The sequence below is a fragment of the Diplotaxodon limnothrissa genome, linkage group LG1 (genome assembly GCF_057381915.1).
Source record: "Diplotaxodon limnothrissa isolate DT_005_m linkage group LG1, D_limnothrissa_male_GT1.1, whole genome shotgun sequence".
Taxonomy (NCBI): Eukaryota; Metazoa; Chordata; class Actinopteri; order Cichliformes; family Cichlidae; genus Diplotaxodon; species Diplotaxodon limnothrissa.
Window position 1 is genome coordinate 8,195,258 of NC_140596.1, and position 23,369 is coordinate 8,218,626.

At 38.0% G+C, this 23,369-nt stretch overlaps 2 pseudogenes across 1 annotated transcript; one reads left to right on the forward strand and one right to left on the reverse strand.

The window, feature by feature from the left end:
• Positions 1-3,019: 3,019 nt before the first annotated feature.
• LOC146639361 (semaphorin-7A-like) lies at positions 3,020-9,970 on the reverse strand (annotated as a pseudogene). The gene is made up of 13 exons (XR_014906491.1): positions 9,663-9,970; positions 8,083-8,270; positions 7,782-7,880; positions 7,457-7,550; positions 7,085-7,192; positions 6,844-6,986; positions 6,499-6,677; positions 6,200-6,300; positions 5,640-5,835; positions 5,327-5,439; positions 4,927-5,072; positions 3,864-3,925; positions 3,020-3,372 (listed from the first exon to the last, which is right to left on the reverse strand). The product of XR_014906491.1 is annotated as a semaphorin-7A-like (transcript).
• An 8,068-nt stretch (positions 9,971-18,038) lies between these two features.
• On the forward strand, positions 18,039-19,591 carry LOC146639362 (uncharacterized; annotated as a pseudogene).
• The last annotated feature ends 3,778 nt before the right edge of the window (positions 19,592-23,369 follow it).

Consider the following 23,369-nt stretch of genomic DNA (forward strand, 5'->3'; position numbering starts at 1 on the left):
TGTACTTGTAATGTGCTCAGATAATTTCAATAATTTCAATAATTTCAATAATTACAGAAAGAAAATTAATGTAGCCTCTAACTGCAATTGATTTACATAGGACAAACAGACCAAGCACTATGGCTCATAATACAATTACACCTTACCTGTTTGGACTATATTTTTATATTTCATTTTTACTTGCTGCCAGGAACGTTTGGGGCCTGTTGGGTTGCACCTGCGCTCACATCACATCACAAAATAAAATGTATAAAATAACAAATAAAATAACATATGATAAAATAACGTGTTAAATGGGTGGAAATCCCTAGATCAATGTTTATATTAACACTCACGCATTGACTCTGTCGGCTATGTTTTGCCATGCATGCTCCCTTTGTTTTGCAGCTGAGGCTGTGTTACTTTTTTTCTGAGAAATTTGCATGTTATCGGCATATGCTGCCATCAGAATTTCGGCCTCAAGCGCTGTGAAATACATTGACCGCGCCTTCTTTCCCTCCGTCTCCATGGTGACTCGCTTAATCTGTGCTCCGCTTATCAGGGCTTTATGTATCCTCGTCCGCGCGCTTCACTTGGGGTTAAAGCAACTCCGCGTTGATTGAACTAATTGTTATCAGCCTTTCTGAAACCGAATATTCCGAGTTGGACAGTTCGGGGTTACTCAACCCTGCGTATCATTTTTAACTCTGAGTTTTCTAAACCGGCTTCCTGAAACAGGGCCCAGATATTTACAAACTCTTCAGATAAAAACAAAAACACTTTTTAATTGTAACATCAAATCAGACTAAATGTTTATTTTTTTAGATTGATAGATATAAAAAAACATATTTGTTAACTTTAAGAGTAAAGAGAGAATCTGTCTGTATTTCTTAATTGTAAATGGCACCAAATTGTATTCAAAATTGAGCCACACTTATGGAGCTCCACAATTCTTTTCCTGGTGTTTTGGTTGATATCTCTTGATTTTTTCCATGTCAAAGAAACAGGCTCTGTGTTTTGGGGGTGTCTTATGTGCGTCCACAGGTGTGCCACCAATTTACTCACATGGACTCTACTAACCTATCAGAAGCTTCTTAAGCTCGGAATGGAATCTTCTGAAGTTTTCTTATTAATTACCAATAAACTTAGTGTATATGTACTCCTAAATTTGATGAAAGTGATTCTGACATTTAACTAATTCAAAAGACATTTCAACATTTATTTATCTAAAACAAAACAAGTTTACTCTAAATTGATGTTTAACAGTAAAAAAAAAGAAAGTTTTTATGTTTTTTTCCCTAAAGTGTATGTAAATATCTGGTTTCAACTGTGAATATACTGCTGTGTATTGAAATTCCTCTTGTTTTGCATAGAAATATACTGAACAACATACAAAGCATAATATATAAAATAACATCTACCTGAGTTTTTTCTTTGAAAGAAGCTCCTTATGTCCATTGTTGTGTACATCAGTACATAACTGAAACCGATTTAGTTTGTTTAGCCGTGGAGAGTAACAACTGAAAATATGAAATAAACACACATGTAAGCTAAGACTTTTAAAAAAACAACAACATTGTTGTTCGGCTTTTCATTTCGCCATTTGTTGATTCACTCGAAGAGCAAGTAACGTTATATGGGTCAAGTGATCACTTTGATATCAATCATTTGTGATAGGCCTACACCGTCATATTTACATTATTTGTACAGTACGAATGATTTGCTTTGGTACCTGGTCAAACTTAAGCTCTCCTCTGTCTGCAGCAAACTCGCAGGCAGCAGCTTCTCTCCTTCGCTGCTGTGCTCAGTCGCCCAGTGCCTGAGCTCGGATCATACCAAAATTAGGGGGAATTTACGACGGTGCGCTATGTGTTTCGTGAGTTGTTTTTGTTTTATACAGTTGTCAGTCAGGCATCTAACTAACAAATTACACTCCAAAAGGCTTCTGAAAAAATGACCGGGGCTTAAGCCCAGTAAGCCACCCCCCCTCCGCTGATGGTTGACTCCAAATCTCTCGAACACTACGTCGATTTGAGAACGCAAGACCGAGACAGCGAGACCAAGACCAAAGTCAGTCAAGACCAAGACCACGTAAAAGTGGTCTCGAGAGCGGTCTCGAGACATCCAACTCTAGTATCTGAATACATCCTCAACCACAAAATCAAACAAGCAAAAAAAAAACAAAAAAACAACAACAACCAAAAACTGCAAAATATGTACAGAGAACATTTTTAGTCGTCCAGTTCAGTTAGTACTTTAACAATATAGCTGTTTAACAATGTCCTCATATTTGACATTTCATGCTTAAACTGCTAACCCTAAAAAGGTGCAAAAAGCATCGCTTTCAAAACTGAATTAGCCTCATTCTGTACACAGCCCCTGTCCAAAAAAAAGGGAAATTGGAACTCTGTGTAAAATGTAAAAAGAAGAGAAAAAAAAAAGCAATTAATTGGATATCTCATAATGCCCTAGTTTATTTACAATAAAACATATTTTTAAACTGAGACATTACACCATTTACTGAAAAATATTTTAATTTGATCATAGCAACAAAGTATAAAATTAGTTTTTCACACACACAAGAGCTGTGGCTAAAGTGTTAGCCACATCGGGATATCATGACATTTGCAGCAGGCATAGGAGGTCGTTTTTGTAAGATTGTTATTGTTTTATGTTAATGATTAGCCGTTAAGGAGGAAACTTGATTGACGTGTTTTGGGTGAGGTCTTTACATCTACATCTGTACATCTACAGTGGTTTGTATTTATCTCACACTTTCTGACGGATGACTGGTGGGAATTTGGGGAGCAGTGTCTTTCCCAAGGACACTGTGAACTGAAGAAACTGAACATCCAATCTCCACAGTGAATAGCCTTCTTTACCTTCTGAACCCCAGCTGCTGTAGATGCTTAAACATGTATCAGAAATGTAGAGATTTAATTTTTTTTAGTAAAAAGAGGAAACAATAGGGACTTATGGTCCTTCATTTGCAAATTTAAGATTTTATAATATATAACAATATAATACATCAACTCTGGCTTTAACATGAGAAACTCTGAATCAGAACCACACTTAGACAACACCAGATGATTGGGTTTAACTGTTGGCCCACTGCCTTGCTCTCCAGTTGTTCCTGGAGCCGTAGTTGGTACTGTGCCAAGACTTTCCTGTAACCCATTTCCTCTGATACACAGGTGTGGGTTCCTTCCTCCTCAGGTCCCATGCTGTTGATCAAATAAAGGCACTGATCTGCCTTCCAGATGCAAGATGAGGAGTTTTGAAGGTGCTGCCAACTGTACTGAGCATGACGAGATGACATTGAGCACTGCAGAAAATGCTTTGCATGAAGTCTGACTTCATTCTTTTCTGGATTTGGAATGGGACTTGTAAATTCTGTGGAAAGAACACAAGAATGTCCCTTTAGCTTGTTTTTCTCCTTATTTCTAGTCACAAGTGGAATGTAAGATCCTCAGAAAAATGACTGGACCTGCTTTTAGGAGGCAATGGGCACGCTATCAGATTTTGTAGACCTAAAAAAGAAATTGCTCAAATGTGTAATGAAAACATTTTGGTTTTCAGTTTGGAATAAAATGGGGGACTGCAGAACCAGAAATATTTTAGCATCTAAGTAAAATATGCCTTTTAGCTGTTGATAAAATATTAACATGAAAAGAAAAACATTTTACCAGAGAGTAGGCATGGCACTGATAAAACTGAGGTAGAGGTTTATGGCATACAGAGACAGATATTAAATAATTCTCAGAAGACTCAAATCTTGCTTTCAAGTAGATAGCTTGGGGTACTGTAGAGATTTTGCAGTTTTCATCAATTTGCTGGAGCTTTCAGGTGTTCGATTACTTGTGCATGCGCCTGAATTTAAATACCTTGTGTAGTGTCGTCTCCACAGATGCCAAGGTTCCCAGTTGCTGCATCGTGCCACCTCCCACTATAAAGGACGATGCATGTTTAAATAAGGCAATATGCAACCATGATCCTTAACATGGATTTAAGAAATAAACAAATTATTGAAACTCAAAAACTCTATCCCATTAATTTAAAAATTAAATGATCTTTATAAAGTATCTTGACAACACACCTTCAATGAAAAGCTATTGAACATGAAAATAAAAATAAAGAAATAAAACAAACTCGCACAGTACCAAACTTTTAGATACTGCAACCAATTTAGAATCACAAATTAACTTAACATGCACCTAACACTGTGAACTGCTGGGAAGAAGCTGGACTATGTAGAGAGAACCAATGCAGGCAGCGGGACAACATGCATTGGATTCAAACCCAGGACCATTATGCTGTAAGACAACAGTGCTAACCACTGCAACACTGTATCGTCAAAAAGATGATGGAAAAAAGGATGTGCATGGTAGCACTCTACTTTCTTCTTAATGTATAGTTTATTAGTTACATGTTATTATTAATACTAATTCAAATAGACATTTCTGCCAGTGATTTCAAGTTATTTTGGCTGTTAATCATCAGCAGCAGTAAGCAGCAAAAAAACGTATCGAGAAAGAGAGAAAATATAGGTGATAACTAGTGAAATATGAATATAAATGTGAACAATAAGTAATGTAGTAGTTCATCAAACTAATCACTATCACAATTCACATGTTGGTCATTATGTTAAGTTAAATCTGACCAACGCTTCAGAGGCAGTAGTAAATCTTGTGAATTATAGCGTAAGCTCTTCAATATCAGTCCTTTGGCTGGAGGACCTAAGAAATTGGCAATTTAATATTTCAGTTGATGTATAAGGAATGAATAGCATTTAATACAACTGTTAGACCTTGAATGTGGTGAGGGACAATAACTATACATAGCTTGGGTTTGTTTACAATTAGATAAAACTTAAGGGTGTGTCGTTTAATTGTTGGGTCAACAGTTATTGTTCACAGGTCACAGGTCTGCAGGTACATAAAGTCTTACTTTGCATCAGGGGTGCAGTGGGTGCCATCCCAGCCACAGTAGGGATCTCTGGATAGCATACAGTCCTGGCAGGTGTCTCCATACTGGGAACAGTTTGCTACATCAAGTTGGACCAGTTCACTTGCAATATTCACATACAGCTTTTTCTGCAATGATTAAAAAATGTTTTCTTATTGTTAAAGGCCTACTAGTAAAAATGGAAAAAAAAAAGAAAAAAAGAAAAGAAGCTAATATAAGCATGTAACTTACATATAAAGATGTAAGTAAAATGCTTGTCTTTATGATGTTCATAATTTTCCTTTAGTTGACTAAAACAATTATTTCCAATCAGTAAAGCATCAACAATTTCACCTTCATGGTTGGTGGGGACAAAAGTTTTGTAGGCATCATTGTTACTCACAGAAGATTGGTGAAGGATGAGGCGGAGGATGCGAGCGTGGCTGAACGGTCGATACTCAGCGATGACAAAGGTGCGACTTTCATTGTGCAGCACTTTATGAATCCCTCCATTGTCTATGGAAAACCACAAAAAAGAGGAGGAATGATACTAAATATGATGACTTTTCAAAAACACACTACCTGTTGTTTTTCTGGTCATATATTAGTACAGAGTACTTAAATACTACCTTCTGTTACAGAAACACATTAAAACATTAAAGTACATTCTTCGTAACATTTAGTGTGTCCTACTTCAAATTATTTTTTTTACTTACTTAAAGATAAGAAGATGACGTTCTGATTTCTACTTCTGCTGTTTGGTTTACTGTCAACATGGATGTGGGTATACTTGTGATGATTAAAGAGAAGAAGGCCAGAGGTACCCACAGGAAGAACCAACTGCTCCATCTCCGAAGTCTTGAAAATCTTCTTCAGGGTGTCCACTGGAAGCTTGGTGGTATCATCAACGCACTGAAGAAATGAAGTGCTTAACTTAGACTGGCTGAACACCAGATGACTGGTCAATAAGCCTGAAAACCTGTCTCTGGTTTACTTTTTAAGTTTCTAAGATGACTGTTTAAAAAAAACAAAAAAACATTTAAAACCTTCTAATTTAGTCTTTTAATGAGTCCAGTGTTTATCTTAAGCTGTCTTAAGCTGAAAGAAAATATTTAAAAGCCTGAGCAATTTTTTACTCTGACTACACTTAACCACTTGTTTTAAATTATAATAAAGGGCTATTCTATTCTTGTCTATATACTCCCTCCAAAAAAGGTTGGAATGTTTTTGTGATGGCACCAGTTATTACATTTTATCAATTATCAATATTCAATACCGTCCTTGATCTGTCCATTTGGTCTTTTGTGTAGCCTTTGAATGGGGAGTTTTTGAAGATGTTACTGATCTACTGTGTAGATGCAGACAGCACTCATTCCCCTGCAGGGAGACAAATTTAGCCTGAGACATTTGCAGCAATATTGCTATTATTTGCAGTTAGTGGCAGCATTAAAAAAAATAAATAAATCAAAAAATACATAATATGAGTGAAAAAGAACAAATACACACACAAGATAAAGATAGTTGCACTCTGGTCTGAGGGATTTGGAGGCAGTACAAGTTATTTAAGAGTTATACCGTTTGTTTCTAAAAAGTCCTTAGATCTTAGTATCCTGCCACCGATCTGATTGCACAGTGGCCACATCTACCAGTTCAGAGAAACGCTGCTTTCTCTCAGGGTCTCCACAGAAGAGCCTGGCATTCATCTGGGATGTCCAGGTAAACTGCATGTTGTTCTTAGGACCACCAACATCTGTCTAGAAGAAACACAACTTATTAATAATTGGAAGAATATTTATGCAAATATAAATCTTGTTTTGTAAAGTGGTTATGTGGTTACTGATGCTGTTCATTTTTTTCTGTTTTGGAAAAATGTAGGCATTACCTATTTAATTCAAACTTCCCCATTCATTCTGCTCTTACCATGCAAACCTGGGTCACAAAAGGGAGCCACATTTCACTGAACAGTCCAGTGTCTTCACTTTTCTCCTTATAGAAGCCATAAAGTCTGTTCTGGGAGGGATCCTCTTCACGTTTGCTGAGCACCAATCCTACATAATGCTGCTCTAAACATTGAAAGAGAAATATTTATTTGAATCCAAACATTTATAGTGATGCGATTTCACTAAATAAGGTCTCTGTGGCTCTAACTTTATGAAAATACCTTTATCGTGGTTCTTTGGCCCCACTCTTGCTTTACCAAATTTGTGAATGCCAACAGATTCAACAGATCCAGAGCGTGTTATGTAGAGATCTGTACTTTGTTCAGATTCTGGAACAAACAGTGGCAAATTGACGTTTTATAGGGATGTACAAACAGGGAGAAACTAGTTCAATATTATAGTAATAGGGAGAAGAAGCAACCTTTAAAAGGGACTGATTTAAATAAAAGATGTTAGTAGTTTTGACAAAAGTACAGACTTTCTGTAAACACACAAGAAGGATTAAAATTACAGACTCATAGAAAAAGGTGAATGAGGAAGGAGGGATTCATCAGCAGATTTATTCAAAAGCATCTTGTGTGTAAAAAACTCACCTGCAAGGGCCGACAGGTCACCCTCCTTTATGTTAAATGAGCTTATATGTTTTATTAAACTCTCCTTGCATATCGGTGACTGCTCTGCCAAATTCTATTAAAGAAAGAACAGTTTATCTTAATGTTTCCCAACTAATGTACATCACAGATAGCACGCATATATATATACCCAACACCCTGTACCTGTGATGTATTTGCTTTCTTTTCAGAAGAAGGTTGTTTCAATTAAACCAAAGTAGAAGTAACTTATCAACCCTGAGCAGAAACACCACAACTACCATTTCCCAGTATTATATCAGTCCTCTGTCACAGTACTCTGTCCTACCGAGTTACAGCAAACTGTTTCATCGTCAGTGGTTCCACACACAAACAACTGGTTAGCATCTTTCTTCGGGTGGACCAAAGTGATGTTATAGCTGCAATCCTAAATGACAAGATGAAAATTGTTTGTTAGATTTCTTGAGTGGTCAAAAAATACAATTTGACAAACTACTTCTTTTTATTTTTTTGTTTATCTGTTCACTGCTTACCTCACTGTTGCAATTCTCCAACCGCATAAGTCTTTGATTCTGTGAAAATACATAATGCAGGACTATTACTTTTCCATGATATTAATATGAAGATACATTTATTTCAGAGCATTCAGTACAGTAATTTACTGTGATTATACAGCTATGTTCTACCTTGTTCTGGTTTTGAAAGTTGTAGGTATTCAGGTATGTTTTTCCAACAGCTAAGGCAGTGTCCGGCTGCTCTTCTAGAACAATCTGTACTGGTGGATCTTGGGGAAGACTGAACCGTTTCATTGCAGTTTCTAAAACAAATTTTTATTTTTATTTATAATATGTGTGTGTGCGCAATATATATTGAAACTGGACAACGTGCTCAGATGCTCAGAGATTTCTGGAAACCAAAATAAATTTGGTTTTGGTTTAAGAACCAACTTTAAACCAGTTCATCATATGTGCAGTCAGGAAGTCCTAATGAGAAACATGCTCTTCAGACAAAGTCCTCCTGAGGTCATGTAGAGGGATATAAAATATCATTTTAACAGTGGTTTTTTCTTAGCAAATACTTTGGACAGATGAACAAATGAAGCAACATTGTGTAGCACAATATCTCATTTTAATTCATAACATTAACATTACCATTGTCACCACTTTCGATCACATTACTCACACTTAATGGATTAAATGATATCGACTCTATCTTCATGTGTTTGCATTTCATTTACACCTTTTTTCCTGCAGAGCTGTCTTTTAACTATTTAAAGAAACACAACATCACTGCCACCACAACAAACAAAAGTTGAAGCCAGTATGTTAAATCAACATCGCAGTCTAAATCTAGATTCATTAGCTTTCATTTAATCAATCTTGAAAATTAGTGGTCATTTTTTGACCACTTTTGAAAAACCACTTACATCACAACTAAAAATCAACGGTGCTCTAATAATATTTTAGCTTACACTAAACACAGCAACTTATTAACAACTAACATCGCTGAGTCGACCATTCAGCCACAAACTAACAACTTACATATCACTGTATTTCTTTATCTAAAGCAGTGGCGTTCCTTAGAAAATCAAAGTAAGTAGTTCTTGTAAAGTGAAATCTACACTTCAATTAAACTAAAGTCAAAGCGTGTCTCTCTGTACCTCAATAGGCATTCTGTCTAGTTGGCTGCTTGCACAATCCCTTCAAATACTGACATCTTGTGGCCACAGTTGGCGATTGTCTCTAGAAGAAGGCTTGACTTTTCATTTAAAAGCCACAAATCTAGAGTTTTGAAATTATGCTACATAAATAGTTTTATTTAACATTAGGCACTGAAATAAATTAAAATGTTTTTTTTTTTATTTTTTAATTGAATTTAATTTCTGATGAATTCACTTATTGAACGATGTCCTACAGAAGAGGATTAGGGCCACTGGAAAAAAAAAAGTGGACATGTCTTTTTTTTTTCTTCTTTTCCAGAATTCTGACAAAAATGTCAGAATCCTGAGATCAAAGTCAGAATTTTGATAAAAAAAAAGTCAAAATTGTTTTATATTTTTATTTGTTCCCATGAACAAAAATTATAGTGCACACATTCTTTCTATACTTTAAAATTAAGATTTTCCCTTTCTTTTGTGTTTCTGGGTTTATAACTTTATCCTGACATTTAAAGTATTGATGTAGAACTGAAGAAAACAAATATTACCTACCCTTTTCTGTGAATATTATCCTTGGTGAAGACGCAAAGTTTGCCTCAATCCGACTACAGAGGAGTAAAAATAATAAATATGCCGCTAGGCTCATCTTTGGGACCGTCAAGCACGGTTGTCTAAAGATTTGAATACGATTTTGTGAAGAAAAACAACAACACACAAAAATACACGTTCGGATTGCCCAAAAAGTCCTATTTTTTTTTTCTTGTTAATAGCCAGGGGCCTACGCTGGGGCAAGAGGGGGGCAACGCCCCTTAAATCAAACTTTTAGAAGCTGAGAAAGAAAATAATAGATTACCCACAAACTGAATATGGACAAGATTTAGCAGATGAAAAATCCACTGGAAAAGGCACAGATGAGATGATAGCTTTCACCTCTTGTTCGTTCTTTCCACTCCGTGGTCTGTTTGTGCTCTGTTCTGCGTAGGCTTAAACAGCACTCGGCAGAGATCTCTCCCCCTGGGCAAACATCCAGTCACGTATGCAAATGGCCCAGTGTCAGGCAGGGCAGAGCAAAAGGAAATAGCAAGTCTCTGTCGTCAAAATAATAGCGACTCGTGAGATAATTAACAAGTAAAAAACAAACAAACAAAAAAAGGTCTATATTTCTACAATCAATGGGGTACTAGTCCATTGTTCTTCTCACACTTTCAGTCTGGCAGAGAAGTTTTTTCTTCTCGATCCAAAAAGCACCACTGTGAGCCTGTCTGCTGAGCCGACTCGACTGGAGGACGTGTTTGTCAGACCCCGACACAAAGCCCCGCTTCAGCTTTCAACTCTGAGCAAACTTTAAACACACTTAAAATTTCTTCTGAAATTTTTGCTTTCTAGTTTCATTATATACTTTAGCTCAGGAAGCAAAAAAACAAACAAAAACATTTATATGTATACATGTATTTAATTGATGTATCACAAATATATTACTTTTACCAGTCAATGGGAGGAAGGTAATTTAGAACCTGTGGAGCAGTGAGGAGGGAGAATAATGGAATAGAGTCATGGTTTTAAATGGTAAATATGAAATTATGTTTCCTGTCTGTTACACAAGCAAAGCTGTCAGCTGGCTTGCACACCAGGATAATGCAATGTAGTGATAATTGGAAACTCCTATTGCAGAAGCAAATGTTGGAGAAGACCTGCTCTCATCACTTTCACGAGATGACATCAAAGATCTGTTTCCTGGTCCTGAAAATTTCCTCAGACGTCGGGCTCTATGGCTTGCAGTGCACAAATGTGAAGAAGTAAGTTATGTCCTATCGCTGTGTGACAAAACTGAGAACACACCAGTTTGTTTTATGCAGTTTCAAGTAATTCCACCAATGCTCACTTAACAGAAAGTAGAAGAGATGTTGATCATCTTCTTTAGTTTTGACTTAAATCAAGTGGCCTACATATTTAACACTTACTGATATTGTGTTGTATTTTCTTTCATGTGTAGAGACCTAAAGTTCTTGTGCAATTTTATGTGAAAATTAGCCCTGTGTACACTGTATTTTAGAACAAGACTGCTGCTGAAAAAACGGTAACAACCACTGGAGATGGTGACTTCTCCAGAGAAGAACCCAGCACTTCTAAGTTTGTAACTGTTAGATTTGTATTGTTGATTGTCATTTATGCTTAGAAATATTTACTCATATATGCTTAGAAGTGTATATAATCATTGGTGGACTGAAAGGATGTTTCATCCTAAAGTAACAGCTCTGTGTGTTAGGGAGTGCATCCGTTCTTCTAGAGTGTCCTTGGTATAAATCACATACTCCCTAGGAGAGTTTCTCTTTTCTTGTTGATTTATGGTATAGCAAGCACACGTATATCTGTTTAAGTATAAGAGCCCTTTGTTCAGATAGACCGCTAGACTCCTGGCACCAGCTTTGGGGAGTCTTCACAGGGTCACATCTGGACCCCACACACACACACACACACACACACACTATTCTTTGTTCACATGTATACCTATGTAAGATGTCATATGTTAATGACCCTATGCATATTCATGTAACCACAATAAAAGGAGTGCTATGGGGAGCCTGGCTGAGAGTCTGACGGAGGCTAGGTGGTGGGACGACACTCGGCCCCAGCCAGATTTCCCTCATGCATGAGTAAACCAGCCTGCTTGTGTCTTGCTTTGCAGTGTAATTATATTGTCTTCAACGTTCCAGCGGATAGGTACAAGCTACAAACCTATCATTAATTGGTCCTTCGAGCCGGAGCCCTGGGATCGCATTCACCGAGGGGGGGGGGGAGAGGCACGCTGAAAGACTGACGTCAGCCAGGAAGTTCCTGTGGATTCGCTGTCTGTCCTTTCTCCTCGATGAATGACGATCGGCGGGATTCGAGGCTACATTACACGCTAAGCAACACCGAGTAAGTTTAAGTCTTTGCCGCTGTGTGCAGCAAAGCACGCGGTCACTGTGTGAGGTTGCGTTGAAAGTCTTTATCACTGTGTGCGATAAAGCGCGTGATCACTGCTATGTAAGTCTTTGCCACTGTGTGCGGCAGAGCACGTGGTCACTGTGTGAGACTGCGTTGAGACAATAGGCCTAATTTTTGTTGGTTGTGAGTGAGGATATTTGTTGTTGTTGTTGTTGTTGTGTGAGTGTGTGCGGAGTAGAACACGTGGTCTGCGACACCGACTGTTGTTGTTATCATGGTTTCCTAAGCAGCCAGGAGTGTGTGGAAAAGGCCAGCCCACATCAGCAGCTGTGCTCTGGTGGGTGGCTTTCCCCCCACCCCTTGCTGACACAAAATGTTAACTCTTTAGCTTGCCCTGTTCGACAACAGCCTGTGTGCCAAACCATTGAGGTGGATAGTTGTTAAAAGTAACCTACATTAAGCTTGTGGTTGCTCAAATTCAGTACAATGACATGTGAGGTGAAGTGATATAGGTAAATATTTAAACTCATGAAGTGCATAGAGGCACTTGACCTGTGTGGAAGACTGTCGTCTTATTATGAGCCATTGTTGAGATATAGAGCACATCTGTGAAAACAACTAATATGCTGCAACTACTGTGTGATGTCACGTTGCAGTTTTGTTTTTGTTTTTTGAGCTGATGAGCAAGCTACACATTATCAGATCAAGAGCTGTCTGAGAACTACTCAAAGAGAGGGGAAACAGAGAGTGTGCAGCGTTTCCATGAGCAGTTTTTCTGCACCTTGACTAGTGTGTGTGTAGCATCAGCATCATGTTTTTGTTTATTTGTTTTGTTGGATTAAAAATAATTAAATAAACTGGTGATCATGCCTATGGATCACCATGGCACATATCTCCAGCCATATGATTTATTTATGCAGATGAAAAAGTGAGTGTGAATGTGTCTGACATCACAGTGTTTTTGTGCACTGTGCAAAAGTAATTGCCTTTGATTGTGAGTGAGAGCAGTGATTTTGCGGATCACAAGCTATTGTAAAGGAAAAAAAAAAAGAGTGAAAAAGAGACAAATTACATTGTAGACGAAGAAAAATAATCATAGGAAAAAGGTTTTGTGTTGATCAGCCAAAAAACAACTACAATGTCATTTTCTGCTTTAAGAAAGGATTGTTCACACAAACACGGACAGAGAGAGAGAGAGAGATGTGTGTTGATTAAGCAGTGATGATAATGAACATGTCTTAGTTTGTCACTTTCAGGTGAAAAGCAGACCTGTATCAATTTTCCACATGCAGCGGTCGGACGGAAGAAATTTATAGTTAAACATCATTGGAAACATGCAGGCCAAGTTCTGGCTGACTTATATACAGCGCAATGTGTTTCTCAACCTCACAAACTCACAAGCAAGCTCACTCCTCCCTGAAGAATGCAGCTCCAAAGCAATAACATGGCAGATAAAGAGACAGCATCAAGTCCTGAGCAAAAAGTCTCAGCAAGCAGCAGCAATGTGGACAAACAGCATCAGAGAAGAGCAAACCCATCATCCTGACTGATCGGATGAATGGCACTGTGTTTACAACAAGCTGCAACTTCACTATGCATGTGAAGAAAACTTTTGAGGAGAACTGAGGAGACTGTTGGAGTTTGACATTTGCCACCTGTGGAGTAAAATGGCAAGAAGAGACAGTGGAACACAGGACAAAGCTGAAGGAGAACTGCCGGCTGGGGACTGTTGCAAGTGGGAGAGGACAACAGAGTGAGAGTAAGTGGAAACACAGAGGAATGCTGTTATTAAATGTGGGAAATCAAAATTTGGGTTAGCAAATCTGGGGAAAAGAAAACTGACTGCTTAAGTTGGAAAATTGTGAAGGAGTCTGAAACAAATAGAAACATACAAAATCACACAAACAAGCAGAACATGAATTAACTTTACTAACAATTCCAAACACAAAATGACTCATGAAGACTCATAGCACATTAGTTAAGAAATGATCAAATAATAGCAGAGAAGTGTGTAGGAAAGGCAGCTTTAAGAACATGCTCTGCTGGATATGCAGCTCCACAGACATGCATTAGACCTGTCTAATTACACAAACCTGCAATGAAAATTAGTTTGTTATCTTTCATCAGTGTTAAAATAGTGTCAATTTAGCAGACACTTGTTATCAAATACTGAATTTATCCTAAAAAAAATTGACTCTCCAAGTTGCAGGACAACAATTTAACCTTTGTGGGAAAAAAAAAAAAAAAATCCTGGTTTGATAAATCAGTGATCAGGCAATAAATTTAGTGTTAAAATGGTAAATTGGGAGAAGCTTCCTGCTTGATTGATGCAGCAAGTAATTTACTGTATGAGGGAAATTGTCTTTTGTGATACTATTTTGAACATGCTTTCCTGTTGTCCTGTCAACTTAGTGGGTTAATGGCTGATATGCAAATTAGTTGATCGGTTTTAGATTAATGAAAGGTGACTGAATTCTAGCACGAGTGGATGAGATGTGTTTGAGTGGAAACTCTAAAACACTGAGTTCCCTGCTTTGATGTGCGAGTGAATTCTGTATCTAGATATACAACTCTGAATACGTCAGAACAAACGTCTTTTGTGAAGTGCATGACAGCATGTCACATGTTTTATGATGAAGGGAAAAAGGAAAATTGAATAAAATAGATCTGTGGCCTAAATGAGTGAAGAGCACAGACCTGGTGATTAAACTCATAAGTTAATAAGACATTAGACTGTTGTGTGTTGTGCAGCTGATGGTTGGTTTGGAGTGAATCTAGCTGATGATTCTTCTCCTGTTGTGAAGTTGATGAGGAGCTTGTGTCATGACTTAACAAGGCCTTTTTATTTTGATACTTTCACAGTGCACTGAAAGTTTGGTTTGATAATTTGTTATTTTTCATTTTTTATCTTTTGAACAGGCACTGATTTTGTTTGTTTATTTCTTTTCTTTAAGCAGATCTGCACGTCGGGAATTGAAAGTGCTATACGACCGATCGAGAAAGCCACTTATTTGGGACAATTATGTCCCAGCCTAAAAAAAAGGATTCAGCGAGCATTACAGTTCTTCATGTGGTTTGCTCACATGATTTATACCAGGACACCTGGTTGATGTTTTTCCTACTACAGGATTTTTGGGTTTATGTGTGAGGAAAACTGTGTTTACAGGTTATGAGTGGTGATGCTGTTACACTGTGTTTTGGGAAAATGTGACGTTACTTTGATGGTTGATTTTATGGTGTTTTTATGGCACCTCTGGAACCTGTTGACCTGTGTCTGACCTCCATCTGACCACAGTCAATGTGTATTGCTAATGTTTGTTTCTTTGAGAATGCTGTGGAAGATTCAGCTGAAACGGACAAGTGACATGAGTAAAACAAATAAGAGATTACGGTATTTATGGAATAGTTTATTATGGGCTCTTTGCTGGCCACTTTGAGCCCATAATAATAATATGTGAGTGGAGTGACTTTGCTTAAGAGAAGTCACCGATTACATTAATGTTAACTGAGCACATGGGATGATCCATGTTTGAGGCGAATTATGGTAATAATAGTGATTTAATGATTTGAGAAAACCTGCACATGACACTTGTCTTGCCCGTGCTGAATGCTTATTACTCTTTTGATATAATTGTTTATACGTGTGAAGTTTGATTTTATTTCCAGATCTTGTGTATGCAGGCTCCTGGTGGAGCCAGTTTTTAAGACAGGGATCCAGGTTTGGTGAGTTGACGCATGAGAGTGTCCATGCGTCAAGAGGTGGGGTCCAGAATTAACATTAAACAATGTTTACTATTATTGTTGCAGTGATTTGTGTGATTAGCCGTTTATTTGCAAGTATTAAACCTATGCAAGTGGTGCATCCATGTTCAGATGAGGCTTTGATGGCCTATAAGTGAAGTTCACTGAACTAAAGAATGTGGTTTGATGATTGTTGACATGCTCTCCAAATAGAAGTTTTTCTGAAATACAGGTGCAGCAGTGAGAAGCAAGAAACATTCCAGGCATAGCCCAGGCAGTGGTTGAGGTCAAAGGTCAAGCTGGTTGGGGCCCATCATGAGATCAGACCTTGGAGCCACTGCAAAGAGGTCGAGGTCCCAGGAAACCCCAGCACCCCCAAGACAGCACAATAGAGAAATCTCACACTTGGTTGTTTCAGTGGTGAGGGGGGAGTGCTGATTGAGCCCCCTTAGGGTAAGCTCGCACTTCAACCTCCAGCCTCTGATCAACTCTAGGGCCACCAAGTGCGAGGCGTGACGGCTGAATCAGCTGAACCCGGAGGAAGGCGGAGAAGCTGAGTGTTTTGAGACAGATCCAGCAGGCCCAAAATCAGGACTATGCGTGACGAAAAGGAGTGCCTGAGAGGATCGTCCACAAGATGGGAGCTGAGGCCAGGAGAGAGGCTTCAGGAGGATCAGAGATCATCTTCAGCACAGCAGACATGACACAGAGAGCTGTGCTACTGAGCTTCCAGGAGATTTTAAATAAAATGAAAGATTCAATATTGACGCTGAGGAAGACAACTAAGGTGTACGACGTGCTCTGCCTTAAACCTTCAGCAGCGTTGGAACATGAAAACTCGAGGGATGAGGAGCGTGCCAAGCTCCATCGACAGCGCAGAAGGAGTTCGAGGATGACATCATGATTCTGTGAAAGCACAGGAACCAGAAGCTATGGTGGTGATGACAGCAGTTTCCTATGAACATCACCTAATGCGGTGCCACTATACTGTACATACGATGACACTCTGAAGGCTGCTGGGATCATAACAGCAGTAAGACAACTGAACCCTGCACCGTTTTCACAGAGGTGTTTCTCTGCAGAGCGTGGACAATGAAGGAGTCATAAATATCCCCCTCACAGGACGAAGGCCTGAAGTGAGGTAATGGGAGGCCATAAAACTAGAGTGCTGAGAGGTCTGCAGCTCTGGAAATAGCTGAGACCCATGTTGACAAACAACAAAACCAACTGGTATGTTTGAATGTTTATTCTACATACATTTGGACTCTGGTCCTATGGACAATGATGGAAACATCTGGAAGAGACATTCATGACGCCCTGCAGAGCTCAAACCACCCTGCAGAGAGACATGTGATTTGCACACCCGCAGGAAGCATCACCAAGCTGAGATGTTTTTGAAAATGTTACTTTCTTATTTTCACTATTAAATTAACAATTTCTTTGTTTGCTTGTAGGATGCAGTTTGCCATGAGATGAGATCAATGAGGAATGAGATAACTGCTAATACATTTGTTAAACTGTGTATTTTTTCAGTAATTTAGGGTGATTTGACATATGCTGAATATAACAATGTTTGCATTGAAACTGTCAGACATGAGGTATTCATAACTGGGAACTTTTCAAGCATAAAGGTCAAAAAGGGGGGAAATGTTAGATTTGTATTGTTGATTGTCATTTATGCTTAGAAACATTTACTCATATATGCTTAGAAGTGTATATAATCATTGGTGGATTGAAAGGATGTTTCATCCTAAAGTAACAGCTCTGTGTGTTAGGGAGTGCATCCGTTCTTCTAGAGTGTCCTTGGTATAAATCACATACTCCCTAGGAGAGTTTCTCTTTTCTTGTTGATTTATGGTATAGCAAGCACACGTATATCTGTTTAAGTATAAGAGCCCTTTGTTCAGATGGACCGCTAGACTCCTGGCACCAGCTTTGGGGAGTCTTCACAGGGTCACATCTGGACCCCACACACACACACACACACACACACACACTATTCTTTGTTCACATGTATACCTATGTAAGATGTCATATGTTAATGACCCTATGCATATTCATGTAACCACAATAAAAGGAGTGCTATGGGGAGCCTGGCTGAGAGTCTGACGGAGGCTAGGTGGTGGGACGACACTCGGCCCCAGCCAGATTTCCCTCATGCATGAGTAAACCAGCCTGCTTGTGTCTTGCTTTGCAGTGTAATTATATTGTCTTCAACGTTCCAGCGGATAGGTACAAGCTACAAACCTATCAGTAACTATGTCCAACCCAGAGTACATAGTCTTCACAGACAGTGAACTTGAGCAAGCTCGACGTTCCTACTTTGAACAGAAGCAGCTGGGGACAGAGTGTGCTGAACCTTTGTCAAAGGAACTCTTTTGTCGACTCGTAAGAAACACCATGACAAACATGATTTCGATAGCAAGAGCAGCTGAGGACTCCAGATATCCCAGCAAACATGAGGTTGATGCCTAACAAAGCAATTGATGGAGTACTACCCAATGCTTAAAGAAACGTGGGGTGACTGGGTAAGTAGCATTTTCTCACTATCACTCTGTGTTAATCATGGGTGATGTGTGTTATCATCTCTTAATTATTACTGTTTGTACCTGTTAGGAGCATGTTGCTAAAAAGCTAATGAAGAGACTCTCCAATGTTAAAAGTCCAAGGAAGGGCAAAAAACCTCCTTCGAAGAAGCCAAGAAAGGATGGGAATGAAAGCGTTGCAAGAAGTGACAGCAGTGAGGAATCCAGTGCATCAACTATTATTCTAGATAAATCACCAGTTAGATCGATGGGCATCCCAGTGCACCACCAGGATGGCATTGATGAAGAATATAAGTATGATTTAATGCACCCTCTTAATACACCTTGAGTGTATATGTGGTTTAAGGGATACTTTTTTTATTTTCTTAAAAATTCCGCTAACAATAGAACCCATCTACTTCACTGTTTATGTTGGAATCTTTGCGTTCCATTTAATAGTGACAACTTGACAGGATGAATGAACAATTTGAGGATAGGTGGTTAGTTAATTTGTTGATCTAATTTACAGATATATTTTTGGTGTTTTTGTTTTGTTTTGCACCAATAACAGATATATAAAGCCTTACTGTTGCAATAAATAATTTACACACCTCTGCTCTGTGTGTTTAGCTGGTTCAGCTGACTTCTTTGACAGCCAAAAAACTCAGGCAAGACACTACAAGACTCTCCAAGATATATAAAAGACCCAAAAACCAAACCAATGCTGTAAAGGAGCAGGACAGAGCAGTGAAGATACCAGAGGCATACCTTTGTTTCAGAGATCTGGATCATGTAAGCAGCACTTATTTCTTTTAGCCATCCTGTTATTCCTTTGGGGACATTTTGATTGTTATCAGTTATTGTCAAGACCACACACAGAGCTAGATAGATCTCTTAGTTGGGTTTCTGTTTGTATTTTTCAGGTCCTGGATGACCTACAGAGAATTATTCAACCATCCAACTCGAAATACATTTCTGAGATGAAGGATAGATGGGAAATCTTCTACTCGAAGGTGCAGTTCTATGGTGTCATGAAGAAAGTTATGAAGCTGCCAAAAACTTTGAATGGAGGTAATGCTACAGTATCTTGATTTGTCTATATTTATGCTTTGCAAATTACATTATTTGCAATGCTTAATGGTGTTGCCCTGTCTTATTTTTCTTTTTTTCAAACCAGTGGAACATGCAGCAGCTGTGTTCAGAGCCCTTCCAATGCTTTTCCCTTCCAGCACAGTACCACCTAAGAAGCTGGGCGTCTGTAGTGAGGCTTTTTTTTCCATGTCCTAAAGGCAAGGCTGCAATATTCTATATTTATATATTGTTGTATTTTGCAGTTACTCATGCTTTCCTTTTATATATTTTACTGTGGAGTCGGTCTAAATATTCTTAAAGTTCAGATCCCCATAACATGTTGATGTTAATGTTGTGTAATCTTTCAACTTGTTCTTCTAAAAACTTATGTAATATAGGATAAAAACTTATGTAATTCAAATGCAGATTGTTTTAAGCTGCAGCTAAATTTATTTTTGCTACCAGAGTATGTTATACTGATATTATTCCTGTTAAGAGTATCTGGAATATGCACTTTTTATATTGACGATGTTACACAGTACCCTGCTGAAATGTAGATAATGTTAGACATGATTCTCCTGGAACTGACCTCAGTACTATTAAAATTGAGTTACTGACCCATTGCTGTGTCAATAAAAGCGCAAAAACTAAGAGTGTGTCTGCTGTCTTAATTTAAGATGAAGTCCTTTATTTTTAGTAGCTTTTGAAGAGATGGTGTCTTATTCTCAGGAATTTTTGCTAATTATTGTTCTCAGAGGTGAAATATATTTCTAATAGTTAGTTCAATCAAGAAAGAAACAATTCAGTTTTAAGAAAATTTGTCCTATAGTAATTTTTTTTTTGTTATGTGGAAAATCTACATTAGGTGTAGAATCTTAAAGTAAGCAAATAATTCTTGAAAATAGCTTGTTCAAGAAAGCATAATACTCGATTTAGGTACAGATTTTCTAAATATCAAAGTGTCTTTCCTTATAATAAGTCACATTTTCTTCAATTAAGCATACATTTTAGACAGTTTTATCTAGTTAAAAGGCATACAGCAGTTAGCAGTTTGCTAGTTTTAAGAATTCTAGTCAAGCAACTTTTGCTTACCCCATTGGCAGATTTTTTTCCTCAAAACAAGAAAATTTTGTTAGATTTGAGAATATTTGGCTTGTATCAAGTATAACTGTTTTTGCAGTGTGATGAGAGAAGGATGAGAAGCTAGTAAGCATTGCTAAGGGAATCCCAAAAGATGCAAAATACACATCTAAGGATATCCAAAATGAAATTATCCCAACACTGGCTGAGCTGCACACATTTTATGTAACAGTACGGGTAATTGGTGTGTCTTCAGAATTGTGGGAGAGCAGTTCAGTTCCAAACAGAGTTCAGTTCCTTGTAAAACAAGCAAGCTTAAGATAAGAAAAAAGAAGAAAAAAGTTCAAGTGTTCTGTTCTAAATCTGTTGTGTTGTACAAATTAGTAGACATGGTGAATTGTTGTTGTTTTTAAAATTACTATGCCAACCCTTTTTTGTTTTGTAAATCTGGCTTTTATTCCTACTTTAATTTGCAAATTTATTTGAGAATTAGGCCATGCAATTAAGATAAATATTATTTTGTTGGTTGCAAAGATTTGGATGGATCATTTATTTTATTCTTTATTTTTTATTCTATTTTTCTGTTTTATTTTTCAAGACTTGGTAAATTTACCTTTTTTAAATAACTTGGCTCACCCGTTTTAGTTTTGTTAATATTGGCAATAGTGAGAAGTGTTATTGTTGGGTTTGAGTATATTTGATATAGGTCATCCAGTTGAGGTAAATGTCATGTTTTTAGTTGTTATAATCTGATGAAGATTATTTTATTTTATTTTTAAGTTTTCCCCCTGAGGGTTTGCCACCTTAACGTGGTCATGGGGTTTGCTGTGTCAGTGACCCTAAGAGCTAGACCAGCAGAAGCATAGCCTTCAGGTGGGACACCCAAGTTGGACAGGTCTTAGGGTAGCGGCTTGACAAAGTGCAATCCAATTGCATGACAAAAACAGTTATCCAGTCTGCAAGAGTGGAAAAAAGGTCAGGAGGTTTTCAACAAACCCACTTCACTAACAGACTATAATACACATGTGGAAATGTCTTAAACATGCATTCCTTATAACTTGCAGAAGGTGACTCTTTGTCTTAAAAAGAACTCCAGTTGTTTAGAAGACTGCAACAAGTTGCTCAAGTACTCACTTGGTATATGATTGTTATGTGTTGCATCCTCCTCCCATATGCGCTTCTAGTATTGCTCCTTCTACAGCTTTGATGGGGATGTTCTCATATTGTTCCCACTGAGAGTACACCTTGGATGGTTCAGTGGAATTATCTGTTTTATTCTGGTTTCTCTCTCTCCTATCTCTCTTAAAGTGGCTAGCCAAGACTTTAAGTTTTCACTTCATAGCTTCCAAGGCCACAGATGTGGATAGCTTGCTGTACTTCTTACACATCCCTTTCTTCATCACACCTGATGTGTGTATTTTTTTTCCTTTATGACATTAAATATTTGAATATTTCAGACCTCTTCGTTTCTGAGACAGGTGTTATAGACAATATTGTATACCAATATGAATGTTACCATCTATCGTGTAGACAACTTAAATCTCCAGCAGATGGCAGTGAATGATCATATGATTCTTCATCTGCAATTCAAATTAAACACTTTCTAGACTTATGATAAAACAATAGCAGCACCAGTTAAGTTATTTTTATTCAGGTGAGTTGTAAGAGTTCTCATTATTATGTGGATGCCCATTAACTGTTACTTTAGCAACAGCGTTTCCTTTAAGGTCACACAAAAATATTTTCTCATGCAGAGGAACGTGAGCAAAACTGGCTGAAAGAGTTTAACTGTCATAGTGGTGGTAAAAATGTTATGACTGATCTTTATAATTGCGCTAAAAGTCTTAAATTAAGCAGGATTTATTGACTATACAGTAGTGTATGCATGTTTGCGTCTTCAACCAAGAACTAGACTACAGTTCATACTGGAAGGAGGCCAGTCCTAAGGTAAATGCAGCTGCAGCATGTGCAGAAGACTTTCTGCAGTTACTAATCAGAGCAGGCGGCTGAAATGAGTAAACCTGTGACGCTCAGGATGACACAATGTAAAGGAACAAAAGGAGCATTTTAAATGAGTGATGTAGGGATTTCATCATCCAGCTGACCAACACCCAGTGGAAGTTGACCGAGGACGAGTGAAAATGCTCGACACATGAACTGGCCATTTAATCAGCAAACATTTTCCTGTAAATGCACACCAGTAGATTGGCAGCTCTGAACAGGAGATAGAGCCTTTGTTTTATGTCCTGCGTGTGCATCACAACCAATTACTTAAAAATCCCCAGGCTGAGACTTGCTATGCTTTAGATTTTGAGAAGGAACTTGCATTTGTCAGTTAAAAATAAAGGCCTGCAGGAGAGTACGTGAGTTGAAACAGCCATTTCATCCAAAAAGAAAAATCTCATTTACATTAGTTTTATTGTCTCAGTATGAAAACTTACCAACTTTCAACATAGCAGTGGATACAGTGAGTAAAAACACATTATAATAATGTCACCAATTTTCTAAATAAATATATTTCTAAGGGTGCTATTGACATGAAATTACCACCCATTTAACCCAAACATTCAAAGAAATCAAGTCATAGATGTTCATAAATTAAGTTAGTTGTGATAATAAGAAAAGACACAGGGAAGAAAGAGAGGGAGATCCAAAAAGGCATGGGAAATCATGACACCAGCGCAAATCTATCAGCAATTACGTCTTATGGTGGGTTGACAATGAGCTCTCGCAGGAACTTTGCAATCTTCTGTTGCAAAAAAGTGATGGAATTGGTTACAGAAGAATTTCTAAACTACTGAAGGTTCCAGTGAATTCTGTTGGGGCCATAATCCAGAATTGGAAAGAACATAATTTCACCAAACTGGCAATGACAGGGTGCTCCTGCAAGATTTCAGACAGAGGAGTGAAAAGA